The 18615-nt window shown below is 36.8% G+C and overlaps 1 protein-coding gene and 1 non-coding gene across 3 annotated transcripts in view; both read left to right on the top strand.

Annotated features, from left to right (window-relative positions):
* ACYP2 (acylphosphatase 2) overlaps window positions 1–18615 on the top strand; it is a 175220-nt gene that overhangs the window by 131606 nt on the left and 24999 nt on the right. The gene's annotated exons all lie outside the window — the stretch shown is intronic.
* Window positions 7259–7386, top strand: LOC122704188. Its single transcript, XR_006343800.1, has one exon. It is a non-coding gene; the product is annotated as a U6atac minor spliceosomal RNA (small nuclear RNA).

The raw sequence follows: 18615 nt of genomic DNA, 5'->3' as shown, positions 1-18615 counted from the left end.
TCATTTTAAGGTTGTGAGTTGTAGTTTTTTCTGAAGAGTTAAAATTTTGATTAGTGTTTCAGGTACCATATAAATATGTCTTTACATGGGAGTTTACAGTGTTCCAAGTAGATATAACACCCAAGTACATTACATGAATTATCTTCTTTAGTTTAAACCTCATAATTACCTTATGAAATATTATTATTTTTATCTTATAGATAAAATAAGTTTCCAAGGTTTACAAGTAAGTAATTTGCCCAAAGTCACATAACTGAGTCAGGGTTCAAATCCATGTCTGTTATTCTGAGTTATTAACTCAACAAACTGTGGAAAATTCTTTAAGAGATGATAATACCAGACCACCTGACCTACCTCCTGAGAAATCTGTATGCAGGCCAAGAAGCAACTTGGCCAAGAACCAACTGTTCTATGTCCAGTTAGGACTGGACATAGAACAACAGGCTGGTTCCAAATTGGGAAAGGAGTACGTCAAGGCTGTATATTGTCACCCTGCTTATTTAACTTAACATCATGCGAAATGCTGGACTGGATGAAGCACAAGCTGGAATCAAGATTGCCAGGAGAAATATCAATAACGTCAGATATGCAGATGACACCACTCTTATGGCAGAAAGTGAAGAAGAACTAAAGAGCCTCTTGATGAAAGTGAAAGAGAGTAAAAATGTTGGCTTAAAGCTCAACATTCGGAAAACTAAGATCGTGGCATCTGGTCCCATCACTTCATGGCAAATAGATGGGGAAACAGTGGAAACAGTGAGAGACTATTTTTTTGAGCTCCAAAATCACTGCAGATGTTCACTACAGCCATGAAATTAAGACACTTATTCCTTGGAAGGAAAGCTATGACCGACCTAGACAGCATATTAAAAAGCAGAGACATTACTTTGCCAATAAAGGTCTATCTAGTCAAAGCTATGGTTTTTCCAGTGGTCATGTATGGATGTGAGAGTTGGACTATAAAGAAAGCTGATTGCTGGAGAATTCATGCTTTTCAACTGTGGTGTTGGAGAAGACTCTTGAGAGTCCCTTAGACTGCAAGGATATCTAGCCAGTCCATTCTAAAGGAAATCAGTCCTGAAGGACTGATGCTGAAGCTGAAACTCCATTACTTTGGCCACCTGATGAGAAGAACCGACTCATTTGAAAAGACCCTGAGATTGAAGGCAGGAGGAGAAGGGGATGACAGAGGATGAGATGGTTGGATGGCATCACCGACTCAGTGGACATGAGTTTGAGTAAACTCCAGGAGTTGGTGATGGACAGGGAGGCCTGGCGTGCTGCAGTCCATGGGGTCGAAAAGAGTCAGACATAACTGAGCAACTGAACTGAACTGAAATCTAAATTATGCCTTACACATGGGAGGCTGTGAAAGAGAAGATCAAGGGCTATAAAAATAAATAGAAATATACTAGAAGTGACAAAAAGTAAATGCACATGTAAAAGGAGATATTTGTCCAAATCCAGGTAAAGTTTTAAAGCAATTTTTATGGTAAAAATACAGCACCAGGAAGGAAGACAAACAGTATCAACAGCCCAGAACAAGGCTCCATGAAGGTGTGACAGAATCGCACACTCGACTCTCAGGGTGTGTTCCCGCATTCTCTAGTGCCTTTGGGAAACATGAGTCCTCTCTGTAGGTTCTGGAGCAGTGAAAGGTCCTTACTCTAGGAAGCTCAATAACTTGCCATTTGACACTAATACTCCTGGTTTCTTCTAACTCTGTGCTTTCATCTGTATGTTGAAAAACACAACCAGTGTTAGAATCTGTAATGTTTAATAACTAGTATTGTTCACCTATTAGTATAGGGGTTTCCTTATTCCTTCTCAATTTACAGGAAAAATATTACCCATGATTCCACTATTCTTTGTCAATAGTGATTTTCATTGTTGCCTTTTTTGATGTGTATTATAAAGCAGAATTATTATTTGACTCCTTCCACCATTAAATAATAACATTTTTTAAGTTTTCATAATTACAATTCTAATGGCTGTATAACAGTCTATTGAATTGTTATTTATATTGGGCATGTTTTTTTGTTTCCAGTATTTTGCTATTATAAATATCCTTCTAAGAAGTGATTAATGTATACAGTTTACTTGTATTTCTTCATAAGTGAATTGTATGTTTATATACTTTGACTATTTATCTATTGAGCTTTTAACATTTTTGAAAATTTGAGTAAGTTCTTTATCTATTATATATACTACTGTTCTACATGATCAATACAGATACTTCCAAGTACATTTCTCTTCTTTTAATTTTGTTAGTTTTTTATGTTAGAACCATTGTTTTACTTGATGTTGTTGAGCTATTTATTTTTTCCTTTGTGATTTTCTTTGCTGCCCTAAGCTTTTCAAAGATATTATTCCTCTAAAGATTTCATTAATATTTGATTTTTTTTCCCCTCATAGCTCTAAGAATTAAAGCTAATATTTACTCTTTTTAATCCACTAGAGGCTTACTCTTGTAATGTGTTATAAGAGCTTATCTAAATCACTTTTTGTTTTGTGTTTGTTTGCCAGTTACCCTGGCAATTATGAAAGTATAATTAGGCAATTATGAAATAGAATTAGGCAATTATTAAATAAATATTATCTTTCTTAATTATGATAGTTATATGATACATTAAATTTATTTCTATATGTCCCACACTTCTTTACTTTAATCATTTAATTATTATACTTTGTTTTAGGATTTCCTGGGAACTAGATCAGCATCATAACTTATGGCTTGTTAGTGCAGAATTTTAACATTTAACAAATAGTAAATTTTACTTGGTAAAATTTGTTTGCCTATGATAACAATATATATATCAATTTGCTCATCATTCTAATATACTTTTATAGTTTTCTTTACATATGGCTCATAAGTCTTTAAATCTTCTTTATAAATGTCATAGGCAATTCTGTTAAATTTATCCATCCCATCTCTTTTTCTTTTTTTGGAATGGAATTTATTTCCTTTTTATTATGTTATTGAACTGGCTATTAAGTTATTGAACTTAAAGGAAAGCATCTAATTATGGTAAATTCATTATAAACCCAGTCACACTGATAAACTCATGGGATAATAAATTTAAACAGATTTCTTAGGACTTCTATACATGTAGTGCTTTCTGCAAATAATGAGTTTTATCTCTCCCTTTAATGTTTCATTCCAAAGTGAATAACAGTTTCCTAAATAGCAGTTTCCATTTGTGTATTAAATGGCTGAGCATTAGGCTGAGAGAGAGACTTGAATCCTACTGTCAATTCCTCAACTAAGAGAGCCATCTAGCAAGCACCTTCTGTGGTCAGGCACCATACTAGGCACTTTACATAGTCCATCTTGCCTAAGGCTTAGAATAGATATACTATTAAATATCATAGGTGAGGGAGCTGAAGTTTAGCAGGTATAGAAGGCTGGCCTATGCTAGGTCCCCAAGAGCATTGAGAAATGGAATATGGAAGTGTCTAACTACGATAGCCTGCGTGTAAAAGGCCATAGTTTGTGGTTCTGGAGTCCTTGACCTGGCAGGTTTTTCACTCCCTGTGGAGCCCTGGCAAATGAACTTTAGCCAAGGGCCTGAGAAACTAGGGAGGCATGGAGAAGCTGCATCAGCTTGCTTTCATCCTTATCTTGTACGCACACTTCACACTTCCTGCTTCCAGGTCACACAGTAAACATGAGTGAAAGCAGTCCAAGAGGAAGTCTGTGTTCCTCTTCTCACCAGCCTTTCAACCCAGATCAGCCTTTTGAGGTCTGGCTCAGCTCACTGGGTTAAGTAATGTGTCCAGTACCATCAGTGAGTGATAGGTAAGTGGCTTGCTCCATAGCCAGTGGTCTTGTCATTCTCCCAGTGATTCTACGCCAGGGGTGTGGTCTGGGCAGGTCAGTTCACCTTTCTGCCGTCATTCCCTCCTGGGTACAATGCAAGAGTCAGATGATGATCCAGTTCTGACAGGCAGACTGTTGCTGAATACATCTTGTACTCTTCTTCAAGACTGTAAACTCCTCAAGGACAGACTATACTTTCCATGTTCTTGAATCACTCTTATTACTTTGCACATGACAAATGCTCCATGGATATTTGTTGATGCAGAATGAATGCACTGATCAATCAACTGAAGACAATAGTCTTAATGCTCTTCTCACAGGAGATCTTCAGTGCTAGAACACAGGTTCCTGTAGGGTCATTTCACACTGCAATTGTGGAATTTTTTTTTATAAAGATAGCATTTGTCATGAACCTCTTTATAAGAAGTTGCTTAGCAGGGGTCAGCTTGTCTTCATCTGAAAAGAACAATTGAGATTAGGGAAGTAGAAAGCCTAGAAAGGATTCCTGTTGGGAACTGTGGTGAGCAGACTGTCCTCTGACAAAGCTGTTCTGGCTGTGTTTATCTTTGTGTTGCTGTCTAGCAACAATATGACAAAACTGTGACTATTCAAATGTAATCAAACTAGAGCCTGTCCAAAATCAATTTTGAATAAATGATGAACTATGGGGAGCAAATCTTAATATATCTGGGCATGCAATAGAAAATTACCAAATATTATGTTCCTGCAATTTAAACAGTGTTTCAAATGTACCCTTAGAAGATACAATTATATTACTTGCATATTAATTAATAGCATGTTCTCTTTTTATGCCAAAAAAAAATTCCAAAGGAAGCTACGCAGCCTTCAGGAGGCATAGACTCTGTGGATTTTGTAATTACTGATGTTAAACTTAAAATCTCATTGAAGTCATTAGTTAATATTTCTAAATCTTTATGTCTGAAAACTTCTGTGCAGATGTCCCCACAACTTTCTTGCCACCTCTCCATTCCCAGCCAAAGAGGGGAGGGAGAGGATACCTATACTGCCAATAGTTACAAAGGTTATTTGTGGAAGAAAAACAGGAATTTGCAGTATGCACACGTGTCTGGCTTTGTCTCTTGAGCTTCACAAAGACCAGCATCATACTGAACTATAGAGTTACTGTTGTCTGAGACTAAAAGAGAAATCTAGGGAAGTGAAATATTTTTGTCAAAAATTACTGCAATGTCAAATTTTTTAAACTAAGCTTTTATATGGAAGCATATGGAGGGAAAAGCTATAAGGAGAGTTTTTTATGAGCCTCAGTATTGCTGGAAAAGAAAACATTACAGAGACCAGACCAGTTTCTCTAACATGGATACAAAGGAGAATGACGTCATCATAGCAGCAGTTTTGTGCTGCCACAATAAAGATCAATGATGGTGCTTTCCATATCCTTTACCTAAACCAAAATACCTGTATTCAGTTGCAACCTGAGAAACAGACAATAAAGTCACAAATGACTTTACTTTCATTTTCTTTTTACATATTACACTTTGTAATAGTGTTTAGTTTTATTGTCCCAGAACAGGAAAAGGAAAACATCATGTTAATTAAATTTTGGTATTAACTTATTCAGCATGTGCATAATTTTTACATCATCAACAAGAAAGGTACAGGGCTCAGTTTTAGAAAATGCCATGGCAACCTGAACTGAGATGGTCCTGAATTCTCTAGACTTCTTTCAGGCTTCCTAATATTAAAGTTCTGTGCAAGGTAAGATATGAAAGAAGGGAAAAAAACCTCCTCATCTAAACAACCTTGATCTGAATAAATATACCGATAAATTTTATCTCTGTGCTAGAACAGCATGACTCCATCAGGCCTCAAGGATTTCCTGTGGACCAAGTTCCAAGTTCTAGAGTGGTTGTCTAGTTCCCCCTCCCACCCTTTCTCCGTTGAAATCCTGCCAGATACTGTGCAAACACTTAAAATTTTTAAGGAGGCTCACTTCAAAATTTTTTAAGGAGGCTCATGACTATGTATATAACTGTGGAAAGGTTTATGAGCCACAAAATACTACAGATGGTAAAGAGTCTGCCTGCAACGCAGGAGATGCAGGAGACAGGGGTCGACTCCTGGGTCAGGAAGATGCCCTGGAGAAGGGAATGGCAACCAACTCCAGTATTCTTGCCTGGGAAATCCCATGGACAGAGGGACCTGGCAGGGCTACAGGCCATGGGGTTGCATAGAGTTGGACATGACTGAATGACTAACACACACACAGTTTATTTTGACCTTGAGTTAAAAGGATCCAGCTCTACTGGCTGACTTGAATGGGGCTGCTCTTCTTTATTTACTCAAGCTAAATTTCAGATCAGCCCTTGAATTATGTGAGCTTGAATTATATTCAAGCCCTTGAATTGATCAAGAATTTATCAGCCCTTGAATTATATTCTCTAAAAGAGAGCCAGGCCAATGTGAACCTGGATCTGAGTTTACTTGTTCAGTAACATCTGGCTACTTGGATCTCATCATCTGTCGTGTATCTCACCATGTCACTCCCAACCACAGGAAACTGAGGATCAGCTTTGTGGGACTGTGTGACAGAGAGGGAGCACTCTCATAAACATATTTTTAACAGATCTAAATTTTGTAAGTAAACTAATACCACTTGACTATTTTTAACTTCTGATTTTAGATCAGGAAAGAAAACCAATTTAAAAACCAATTTAAAAACATTTTCCCTAAAAATCTTGGAACATGATAGGAATAGGGGCATCTTCTCGTGCTTTATCTTGGCAAGTGCTTCCTGAGGTTCTCACCAGGAGAGGCTGATGGCTCTCAGAGTGTGGAGCAGCCATGTAGGGATTTAACAATAACAATCCTAAGGATACCAAGCTCTGGAAAATGACTGAGCAGATTTATAGAATCTAGTGTATTAAGTGAATTCCATTTAGGAGAATTTGGCATGTCAGCCTGTGCTGTTTTATAATGAACATCCAAGCTCTGCCTAGTTTGTCTAATAGAGTATTTATAAGGACAAAGTAAGTTCCAATTTAATGTAATTTCTTATTAATATTTAGTCAAAGTAAAATGCAACATCAAGCATATTACTAACTATATTCATTATAGCAGTTTACATAGCAGTTGCTATGGGTTCTGTATTTATATTTCATACATCTTTTTCCGGAAAAAAAAATTGAAGCTGAAACTTAAACAGCTTACATGTTTGCTCTTTTTTATCCTTCATAGGAGAAATTTCTTTAAAGAAATTATAAATATCTACGTATACTGCTTTTAGTATTTACTCCCTCTAATCTATCCTCTACAGGCAGCTTGACTCTTCATTCAGAAATACAACTCAGTTCTCATCTTTACAGAAAAAATTCTACGTCCTCAGCAAGCTGTACAAGACCCTCCACCATCTAGCCACAGCCTCACTAATCTATTTTAATCTCTAAGAATCTCCCACTTGTGTTGTATGAAAGGAGAGAAGGTTAGCACACTCTCCTAGACAAGAATGGAAGAGACCCTTGGCCCTCACAGCATCCATATGGTTAAGGCATTGCCACCTACTTCATGGCATCTAACAACTACTGTTTAAAGAAAAAAAAGTCTCCTACTCAAAATGTCTGGTGTCTCCATATTGTTAGTTTGGGTACTTTAGCTACCATTTTCCTTTCTTAATAATACATCATAAATATGTTAGTCTTAACAGTTTTTCAATACTATAAAACTTATTTATACACAGGGGAAAAAAATCACCCCTTATTACCATGTTGGAGTTGTTAACATGGGTGCTTCCCTGGTGACTCAGATGGTAAAGAATCTGCCTGCAGTGTAGGAGACCCAGGTTCGACCCCTGGGTGGGGAAGATCCCCAGAGAAGGGAATGGTTACCCAATCCAGTATGCTTGCCTGGAGAATTCCATGGACAGAGGAGCCTGGTAGGGCTACAGTCCATGGGATCACAAAGAGGCAGACGTGACTGAGCGACTAATACATATCTTTACCTATAACACACCTTTGGAGAAACAACACCATTGGTAAAATATTGCATAGTAGTTAACTCTGGATGTCATTACTTCCCAAGAAGAGACATTGCCAGTAAAATTTCAGCATTCATTGTACTGGCTTTGATCACAATTTATATTTTGATCTATGTTCAGATTGTTCTTTCCCATGCCACTGCTGCTGCTAAGTCGCTTCAGTCGTGTCCGACTCTGTGTGACCCCATAGACGGCAGCCCACCAGGCTCCACCGTCCCTGGGATTCTCCAGGCAAGAACACTGGAGTGGGTTGCCATTTCCTTCTCCAATGCATGAAAGTGAAAAGTGAAAGTGAAGTCTCTCAGTTGTGTCCGACTCTTCGCGACCCCATGGACTGCAGCTTACCAGGCCCCTCCATCCACGGGATTTTCCAGGCAAGAGTACTTGTGGCCTTTTCTGGTTCTTTCCCATAGGAAAAGGAAAAAAAGTTTTTATTCTCTTAGGCATTTTTCAAACACATTTGCAATCTTTTTATTCATTTAAAATTGATACATATCCATTGGAGAATTTTGAAAATAATTTGAAAACAAGCAAAGAGAAAAGAAAAAAACTGCCCATATTTCAGGAGATACCATTACCACTTTCTACATCTTTCAGATATTTTTCCATGTATATTTTCCCACAAAAGTGAGGTCATACTATACATCTTGTTTTGCAACTTGCTTTTAAAAAACAATACCATATTACAAACATCTTTATTAATAAAAATTCATCTTAATAATTTTAACAGCTAGTAGTCCTTTATATGGAAATACAGTCATGCACTTACATTCCTAATTGTTGGACATTTAAATTGCTTTAACTATTTTCTTGTTACATACAATGGACATTCTTGAGGCAAAATCTTTACCCGTATCCTCAATGATACTTTAGGATGAGAATCACTGAGTCACATTTTAAAAGGTAATTTTTATTACAGTATAGTTGATTTACAATGTTAGATTTTGCTGTACAGAAAAGTGAATCAGTGATACATATATTCATTCTTTTTAAGATTCTTTTCCCACATAGGTTATTACAGAGTACTGAGCAGAGTAGGACGCTACCCATCCTTGTTAGTTGTCTGTCTTATGTATAGTACTGTGTATGTCAGTCCTACTCTCCCAGTTTATCCCTCCCCTTCCTTTTCCCCCTGGTAACTATAAGTTTGTTTTCTACATCTGCGACTCTATTTCTGTTTTGTAAATAAATTCTTTTGTACCTTTTTTTTAAATTTTAGATTCCACAAATAAACAGTATCACATATTTGTCTTTATCTAACTTCACTTAGTATGACAATCTCTAGGTCTATCTGTGTTAATGCAAATGGCATTATTTTGCCCCTTATTTATTTATTTCTGGCTGTGCTGGGTCTTCGTTGCTGCTTGGGCTTTTTCTCTAGTTGTGGTGAGTGGGGGCTGCTCTCTGGTTGCAGTGGACGGGCTTCTCATTGCGATGGCTTCTCCTGTTGCAGAGCTCAGGCTCTAGGCATGCAGTCTTCATTAGCTGCAGTACCTGCGCCCAGTAGTTGCAGCTCCCGGGCTGTAGAGCACAGACTCAGTAGTTGTGGTACATGGGCTTAGTTGCTCCACAGTATGTGGGATCTTCCTAGACTGAGGATCAAACCCGTGTCTCCTGCACTAGCAGGTGGATTCTTTACCACTGAGCCACCAGGGAAGCCTTATTATGTCCCTTTTTATGGCTGAGTAATATTCCATTCTATATATGTATGGTATCTTCTTTATCCATTCTTCTGTCAATGGACATTTAGGTTGCTTCCATATCTTGCCTATTGCAAATAGTGCTGCAATGAACAGTGGAGTGCACGTATCTTTTCAAATTATGGTCTTCTCTGGATATATGCCCAGGAGTGGGATTGCTGAGTCATATGGTAGTTCTGTATTTATTTTTTAAAGACACTTCCATACTGTTCTCCATAATGGTTGTACCAATTTACACTTTAACAGGGTTCTCTTTTCTCCACACGTCTCCAGCGTTTATTGTTTGTAGATTTTTTGATGATGGCCATTCTGACCAGTGTGAGGCTGTCACATTTTATTTATCTAATTAGACAATACATGCTAGATGTAAAAAAATTCTAAAGGAAAAATAGCATATTCAGTGAAAAATAAGCCTCCCTCTTGCTTTTCCTCTAGATATTCTTCTCCCTCCTGGGGGGTAGTACTTTTAGTAATCTTCATTTATTTTCACAGAAATATTTCATTCATTTATAAACTTTTACATCATCTAGTATGCATAGTAAGAGATTAGTAAAATGGTTTCAATAGTCAAATTTGTTTTATAACTTTATATATGCTAGATAATCATAGGCACAAAACCTTCTACAATAAGGTGACACTGAGTTATTTCAGTTCTGTGGTGGTGCTTTAGTTGCTAAGTGGTGACTGACTCTTGAAACCCCATGGACTGTAGCCTGCCAGGCTTCTCTGTCCATGGAATTCTCTAGGAAAAAATACTGGAGTGGGTTGCCATTTCTTTCTCCAGGGGATTTTCTCAACCCAGGAATTGAACCCGCGTCTCTTGCATTGCAGGCAGATTCTTTACCAACTGAGTATGAGCTCTATCAGTTCAGTTCAGTTGCTCGGTCGTGTCCAACTCTTTGCGACCCCATGAATCACAGCACTCCAGGCCTCCTTGTCCATCACCAACTCCCGGAGTCTACCCAAACCCATGTCCATTGAGTCAGTGTTGCCATCCAACCATCTCATCCTCTGTCGTCCCCTTCTCCTCCTGCCCTCAATCTTTCCCAGCATCAGGGTCTTTTCAAATGAGTCAGCTCTTTGCATCAGGTGGCCAAAGTATTGGAGTTTCAGCTTCAGCTTCAGTCCTTCCAAAGAACACCCAGGACTGATCTCCTTTAGGATGGACTGGTTGGATCTCCCTGCAGTCCAAGGGACTCTCAAGAGTCTTCTCCAACACCACAGTTCAAAAGCATCAATTCTTTGGAGCTCAGCTTTCTTTATAGTCCAACTCTCACATCCATACATGACTACTGGAAAGACCATAGTCTTGACTAGACAGACCTTTGTTGACAAAGTAATGTCTCTGCTGTTTAATATGCTATCTAGGTTGGTCATAACTTTCCTTCCAAGGAGTAAGCGTCTTTTAATTTCATGGCTGCAATCACCATCTGCAGTGATTTTTGGAGCCCAAAAAAATAAAGTCAGCCACTGTTGACACTGTTTCCCCATCTATTTGCCATGAAGTGATAGGACCCGATGCCATGATCTTCGTTTTCTAAATGTTGAGCTTTAAGCCAACTTTTTCACTCTCCTCTTTCACTTTCATCAGGAGGCTCTTTAGTTCTTCTTCACTTTCTGCCATAAGGGTGGTGTCATATGTATATCTGAGGTTATTGATATTTCTCCTGGCAGTCTTGATTCCAGCTTGTGCTTTCTCCAATCCAGCGTTTCTCATGATGTACTCTGCATATAAGTTAAATAAGCAGGGTGACAATATACAGCCTTGACGTACTCCTTTTCCTATTTGGAACCAGTCTGTTGTTCCATGTCCAGTTCTGACTGTTGCTTCCTGACCTGCATACAGGTCAGGTGCCTCTCAAGAGGCAGGTCAGGTGGTCTGGTATTCCCATCTCCTTTAGAATTTTCCACAGTTTATTGTGATCCACGTAGTCAAGAGCCTTGGCATAGTCAATTAAGCAGAAATAGATGTTTTTTTGGAACTCCCTTGCATTTTCAGTGATCCAGCGGATGCTGGCAATTTGATCTCTGGCTCCTCTGCCTTTTCTAAAACCAGCTTGAACATCTGGGAGTTCATGGTTCAGATATTGCTGAAGCCTGGCTTGGAGAATTTTGAGCTCTATATTATCACTTAATTTAGATTATACTTTTACATAACTCGTGTTGTTGTTGTTGTTTAGTCGCTAAGTCATGTCCAACTCTTTGGGACCCTATGAACTGTAGCTCGACAGGCTTCTCTGTCCATGGGATTTCCCAGGCAAGAATACTGGCATTGGTTGCCATTTCCTTCTCCAAGGGATCTTCCCAACCCAGAGATAGAACCTGTGTATCCTGCATTGGCAGGTGCATTCTTTACCGCTGAGCCACAAAGAAAGCCTACTTATATATAATATCATATATCAACTACTGTTAATAGTTTTACCTTCATTGGACACTCTTAAGACTTTTAAAAAAATTTTTTATTAGAGAATTGCTTTTCAGAGTTTTGTTGTTTTCTGTCAAACCTCAACATGAATCAGCCATAGGTATACATATATCCCCTCCCTTTTGAACCTCCCTCCCATCTCCCGCCCCATTCCACCCCTCTAGATTGATACAGAGCCCCTGTTTGAGTTTCCTGAGCCACACAGCAAATTCCCGTTGGCTATCTATTTTACATACGGTAATGTAAGTTTCCATGTTACTATTTCCATACATCTCACCCTCTCCTCCCCTCTCCCCATGTCCATAAGTCTATTCTCTATGTCTGTTTCTCCATTGCTGCCCTGTAAATAAATTCTTCAATACCATTTTTCTAGATTCCATATATATGCATTAGAATACAATTTATTTTTCTCTTTCTGACTTACTTCACTCTGTATAACAGGTTCCAGGTTCATCCACCTCATGAGAACTGACTCAGATGCATTCCTTTTTATGGCTGGGTAATATTCTATTGTGTATATGTACCACAACTTCTTTATCCATTCATCTGTTGATGGACATCTAGGTTGCTTCCATGTCCTAACTACTGTAAATAGTGCTGAAATGAACAACAGGATACATGTGTCTTTTTCGATTTTGGTTTCCTCAGGGTATATGCCTAGGAGTGGGGTTGCTGGGTCATATGTTGGTTTTATTCCTAGCTTTTTAAGGAATCTCCATATCGTCTTCCATGGTGACTGTATCAATTTATATTCCCACCAACAGTGCAAGAGCATTCCCTTTCCTCCACACCCTCTCCAGCATTTATTGTTTGTAGACTTTTCGATGATGGCCATTCTGACCCTATAGTTTTGATTTGCATTTCTCTAATAGTGAGCGATGTTGAGCATCTTTTCATGTGTTTGTTAGCCATTTGTATGTCCTCTTTGGAGAAATGTCTAAGTCTTTTTCCCACTATTTGATCGGGTTGTTTGTTTTTCTGGCACTGAGTTGTAGGAGCTGCTTGTATATTTTGGAAATTAATCCTTTGTCAATTGTTCATTTGCTATTGTTTTCTCACATTCTGAGGGCTGTCTTTTCACCTTGCTTATAGTTTCCTTTGCTGTGCAAAAGCTTCTAAATTTAATCAGGTCCCACTTGTTTATTTTTGCTTTTATTTTTATTACTATAGGAGGTGGGTCATAGAGGATCTTGCTTTGATTTATGCCATCGAGTGTTCTACCTATGTTTTCCTCTTAAGAGTTTTATAGTTTCTGGTCTTACATTAGGTCTTTAATCCAGTTTGAATTTATCTTTGTGTATGGTATTAGGAAGTGTTCTAATTTCATTCTTTTACATGTAGCTGTCCAGTTTTCCAGCACCATTTATTGAAGAGGCTGTCTTTGCCCCATTTTATATTCTTGCCTCCTTTGTCAAAAATAAGGTACCCATAGGTGCATGGGTTTATTTCTGGGCTTTCTATCTTGTTCCATTGGTCTGTATTTCTGTCTTGATGCCAGTACCATACTGTCTTGATGACTGCAGCTTTGTAGTATAATCTGAAGTCAGAAAGGTTGATTCCTCCAGCTCCATTCTTCTTTCTCAGGACTGCTTTGGCTGTGTGGGGTCTTTTGTGTTTCCATTTAAAGTGTGAAATTTTTTGCTCTAGTTCATGAAAAATGCCATAGGTAATTTGATAGGGATCACATTGAATTTCTAGATTGCATTTGGTAGTATAGTCATGTTTACAATATTGATTCTTCCTACCCAGGAACATGGAATATCTCTCCATCTGTTTATGTCATCTTTGATTTCTTTCATTAGTGTCTTATAATTTTCTCTGTACAGTTCTTTTGTCTCCTTAGGTAAGTTTATTCCTAGATATTTAATTCTTTTTATTACAATGGTGAATGGGATTGATTCCTTAATTTCTCTTTCTGATTTTTGTTAGTATATAGAAATGCAAGTGATTTCTGTGTATTGCATTTGTATCCTGCAACTTTGCTAAATTCAGCGATTAGCTCTAGTAATTTTCTGATACTATCTTTAGGGTTTTCTATGTACAGTATCATGTTATCTGCAAACAGTGAGAGCTTTATTTTTTCTTTTCCAATCTGGATTCCTTTTATTTCATTTTCTTCTCTGATTGCTGTAGCTAGGACTTCCAGAACTATTGAATAATAATGGTGAAAATGGACACCCTTGTCTTGTTCCTGATATTAGGGGTAATGCTTCAGTTTTTCACCATTGAGAATGTTTGCCATAGACTTATCATATATGGCCTTTACTATGTTGAGGTAGGTTCCTTTTATACCCATTTTTTTAAGAGTTTTAATCATAAATGGGTGCTGAATTTTGTCAAAAGCTTTTTCTGCATCTATTGAGCTGATCATATGGTTTCTATCTTTCAATTTGTTCATATAGTGTATCACTTTGATTAATTTGCATATATTGAAGAATCCTTGCATTCCTGGAATAAACCCAACTTGATCATGGTATGAGCTTTTTGATGTGTTGTTGAGTTCTGTTTGCTAAAATTTTGTTGAGGATTTTTGCATCTATGCTCATCAGTGATATTGGCCTGTAGTTTTCTTTTTTTGTGTTGTCTTCATCTGGTTTTGGTATCAGGGTGATGGTGGCCTTGTAGAATGAGTTTGGAAGTGTTCCTTCATCTACAATTTTTGAAGGAGTTTTAGAAGGATAGGCATTACCTCTTCTCTAAATGTTTGATAGAATTCTCCTGTGAAGCCATCTGGTCCTGGATTTTTGTTTTTGGGGGAGATTTTTGATCATGTCTTCAATTTCAGTGCTTGTAATTGGGTTACTCATAATTTCTATTTCTTCCTGGTTCAGTCTTGGAAGATTGAACTTTTTAAGAATCTGTCCATTTCTTCCAGGTTATCCATTTTATTGATATAGTTGTTTATAATAGTCTCTTATAATCCTTTGTATTTCTCCATTGTCTGTTGTAACCTCTCCTGTTTCATTTCTAATTTTGTTGATTTTATTCTTCTCTCTTTTTTTCTTGATGAGTCTGGCTAAAGGCTTCTCAATTTTGCTCATCTTCTCAAAGAACCAGCTGTTAGTTTTATTAATCTTTACTATTATTTCTTTGATTTCTTTTTCATTTATTTCTGCTCGAATATTTATGATTTCTTTCCTTCTACTAATTTGGGGGATTTTTGTTCTTCTCTTTCCAGTTGTTTTAGGTGTAACGTTAGGTTGTCTATTCCATATTTTTCTTGTTTCTTGAGGTAGGATTGTGTTGCTATAAACTTCCCTCTTAGAACTGCTTTTGCTGCATCCCATAGGTTTTGAGTTGTGTTTTCATTGCCATTTGTTTCTAGAAATTTTTTTTTTATTTTCCTTTTGATTTCTTCAGTAACCTGTTGGTTATTTAGAAATGTGTTGTTTAATATCCATATGTTTGTGTTTCTTACAGTTTTTTTCTTGTAATTGATATCTAGTCTCATAGCATTGTGGTCGAAGAAGATGCATGATATAATTTCAATTTTCTTAAATTTACTGATTTGTGACCCAAGATTTGGTCTATCCTGGAGAATGTTCCATGTGCACTTGAGAAGAAGGTGTATTTTTCTGCATTTGGATGGAATGTCCTGAAGATATCAATGAGATCCATCTCATCTAATGTATCATTTAAGACTTGTGTTTCCTTATTAATTTTCTGTTTTGATGATCTATCCATTGGTGTGAGTGAGGTGTTAAAGTCTCCTACTATTATTGTGTTCCTGACAATTTCTCCTTTTATGTCTGTTAGTGTTTGTCTTATGTATTGAGGCGCTCCTATGTTGGGTGCATAGATATTTACAATTGTTAGGTCTTCCTCTTGGGCTGATCCCTTGATCATTATGCAGTGTCCTTCCTTATCTCTTGTAATCTTCTTTAAGGTCTCTTGTCTGATATGAGGATTGCTACTCCAACTTTCTTTTGCTTGCCATTTGCATGGAATATATTTTTCCATCCTCTCACTTTCAGTCTATATGTGTCTTTAGGTCTGACGTGGGTTTCTTGTAGACAGCATATATATAGGTCTTGTTTTTGTATCCATTCAGCCAGTATGTATCTTTTGGTTGGAGTATTTAATCCATTTACATTTATTCATGTCAATGTATGACAAAACCCACTTCAATATTGTAAAGTAATTAGCCTCCAACTAATAAAAATAAATGAAAAAAAATCCATTTACATTTAAAGTAATTATTGATATGTGTTCCTATTGCCATTTTCTTAATTGTTTGGGGTTGATTTTGTAGATCTTTTTTCTTCTCTTGTATTTCTTGACTATGTAAGTCCCTTTTAACATTTGTTGTAAAGCTGGTTTTGTGGTACTGAATTCTCTTAACTTTTGCTTGTCTGAGAAGCTTTTTATTTCTCTATCAATTTTGAATGAAATCCTTGCTGGGTGCTATAATCTTGGTTGTAGATTTTTCCTTTTCAATACTTTAAATATATCCTGCCATTGCCTTCTGGCCTGCAGAGTTTCTGCTGAAAGATCATTCCCTTGTATGTTACTTGTTGCTTCTCCCTTGCTGCTTTTAATATTCTTTCTTTGTGTTTACTCTTTGTTAGTTTGATTAATATGTGTCTTGGTGTGTTTCTCCTTGGGTTTATTCTGTATGGGACTTTGTGCCTCTTGGGCTTAATTGACTATTTCCATTTCCATTTTGAGAAATTTTCAACTATAATCTCTTCAAAAATTTTCTCATACCCTTTCTCTCTTCTTTTGGGACCCCTATTATTCAAATGTTGGTGTGTTTGATATTGTCCCAGAGGTCTCTGAGACTATCCTCAGTTCTTTTCATTCTTTTCACTTTATTCTGCTCTTCAGAAGTTGTTTCCACCATTTTATTTTCCAGCTCACTGATTTGTTCTTCTGCTTCAGATATTCTGCTACTGATTCCTTCTAGAGTACTTTTAATTTCAGTAATTGTGTTGTTTGTCTCTGTATGTTTATTCTTTAATTCTTCTAGGGCTTTGTTAATTGATTCTTGCATTTTCTCCTTTTTGTTTTCAAAGTTTTTGATCATCTTTACTATCATTATTCTGAATTCTTTTTCAGGTAGTTTGTCTATTTCCTCTTCATTTATTTGGACTTGTGTGTTTCTAGTTTGTTCATTTGTGTAGTATTTCTCTGCCCTTTCATTATTTTTTTTTTAACTTATTGTGTTTGAGGTCTCCTTTTCCCAGGCTTCAAGGTTGACTTCTTTCCTTCTTTTGTTTCTGCCCTCCTAAGGTTTGTTCAGTGGTTTGTGTAAGTTTCATATAGGGTGAGATTCGTGCTGAGTTTTTGTTTGTATGTTTGTTTTTCCTCTGATGGGCAAGGCTGAGTGAGGTGGTAATCCTGTCTGCTGATGACTGGGTTTGTATTTTGGTTTTGTTTGTTGTTTAAATGAGGGTCCTGCACAGGGTGCTACTGGTGGTTGGGTGATGCAGGGTCTTGTATTCAAGTGGTTTCCTTTGTGTGAGTTTTCACTATTTGATACTCCCTAAAGTTAGTTCTCCGGTAGTCTAGGGTCTTAGGGTCAGTGCTCCCACTCCAAAGCCTCAGTGCTTGATCTCTGGTCAGGAACGAGGATTCCACAAGTGGTTTCTTATGGCATTAAGTGAGATTAAAACAAGTATCCAAAAACAAGAAACCAAAGATGAACCACAGACAAATCGCAGTTACAGAATCAGGCAAATAATAATTAAAATAATGGAATATATACATTATACACCCATGAGCAAAGTGAAAACAGTCCAACAAAATAAAGTACAGTAGATTGACCTGGCAAACAAAGTAAATCAAAAATTATATTTACCAGTTAAGAACAAAACTAACTAAAGCATAGTCTGGAAAACAAAACTAAAGCAAGGTGCCAATTGGGGAATAAAGCAACGAAAATAAAGCTAACAAAATGTTGAGAGGGAAAGAAAGAAGGAATAGATATACAAATTTAAATAGAAGTAGAGGAAGATTTGTATACATTAAAGATTAACTGCAAGGGGGAAAGAACAGTAGGAAAGGCAAACAAAGGAATAAATGTAGACAAAATATAATATGTTTAACAAAATTAAAAATTAAAATTATAAAAAAGAGAAAAGTAAAAAAAGAAATGGAAGAAGAAAGAAGAAAAGGAAAAAAAAAACAAACAGGAAAACGCCACAGAACTGCAAAAGCCCAATGTAGAGGCAGAGGTTTATAACAACAATAAAAAGTATGACTGAATATACACATATACATATACACCCATATGCAAAATCAAAACAGTCCAACAAAAATAAAGTACAATAGATTGACCTGGCAAACAAAGGAAACCAAAAATTATATCTATCAGAACAAAACTAACTAAAACACAAACTTGAAAACAAAATTGGAGAACGGTGCAAATTGGGGAATAAAACAATGAAGACAAAACTAACAAATATGTTGAGAGGAAAGGAAAGAAAGAAAAGAAAGAATAGATATGCAAAGTTAAATAGAGGTAGATAAAGAATATTTATATACATTAAAGATTAACTGTAAGAGGAAAAGAACAGTAGGAAAAGCAAACAAAGGAATAAATGTAGAAAAAATAATAATAGATTTAAAAAATTAAAATGAAAAAAAAGAGAAATAAAAAGGAAAACTCCACAGAATTGCAAAGGCCCAAGGTAGAGGCAGAGGTTTATAACAGCAG

The sequence above is a fragment of the Cervus elaphus genome, chromosome 11 (assembly GCF_910594005.1).
Source record: "Cervus elaphus chromosome 11, mCerEla1.1, whole genome shotgun sequence".
Classification (NCBI taxonomy): domain Eukaryota; kingdom Metazoa; phylum Chordata; class Mammalia; order Artiodactyla; family Cervidae; genus Cervus; species Cervus elaphus.
Note: the sequence above shows the minus strand (reverse complement) of the source record. Positions and strands in the feature narration are given on the sequence as shown.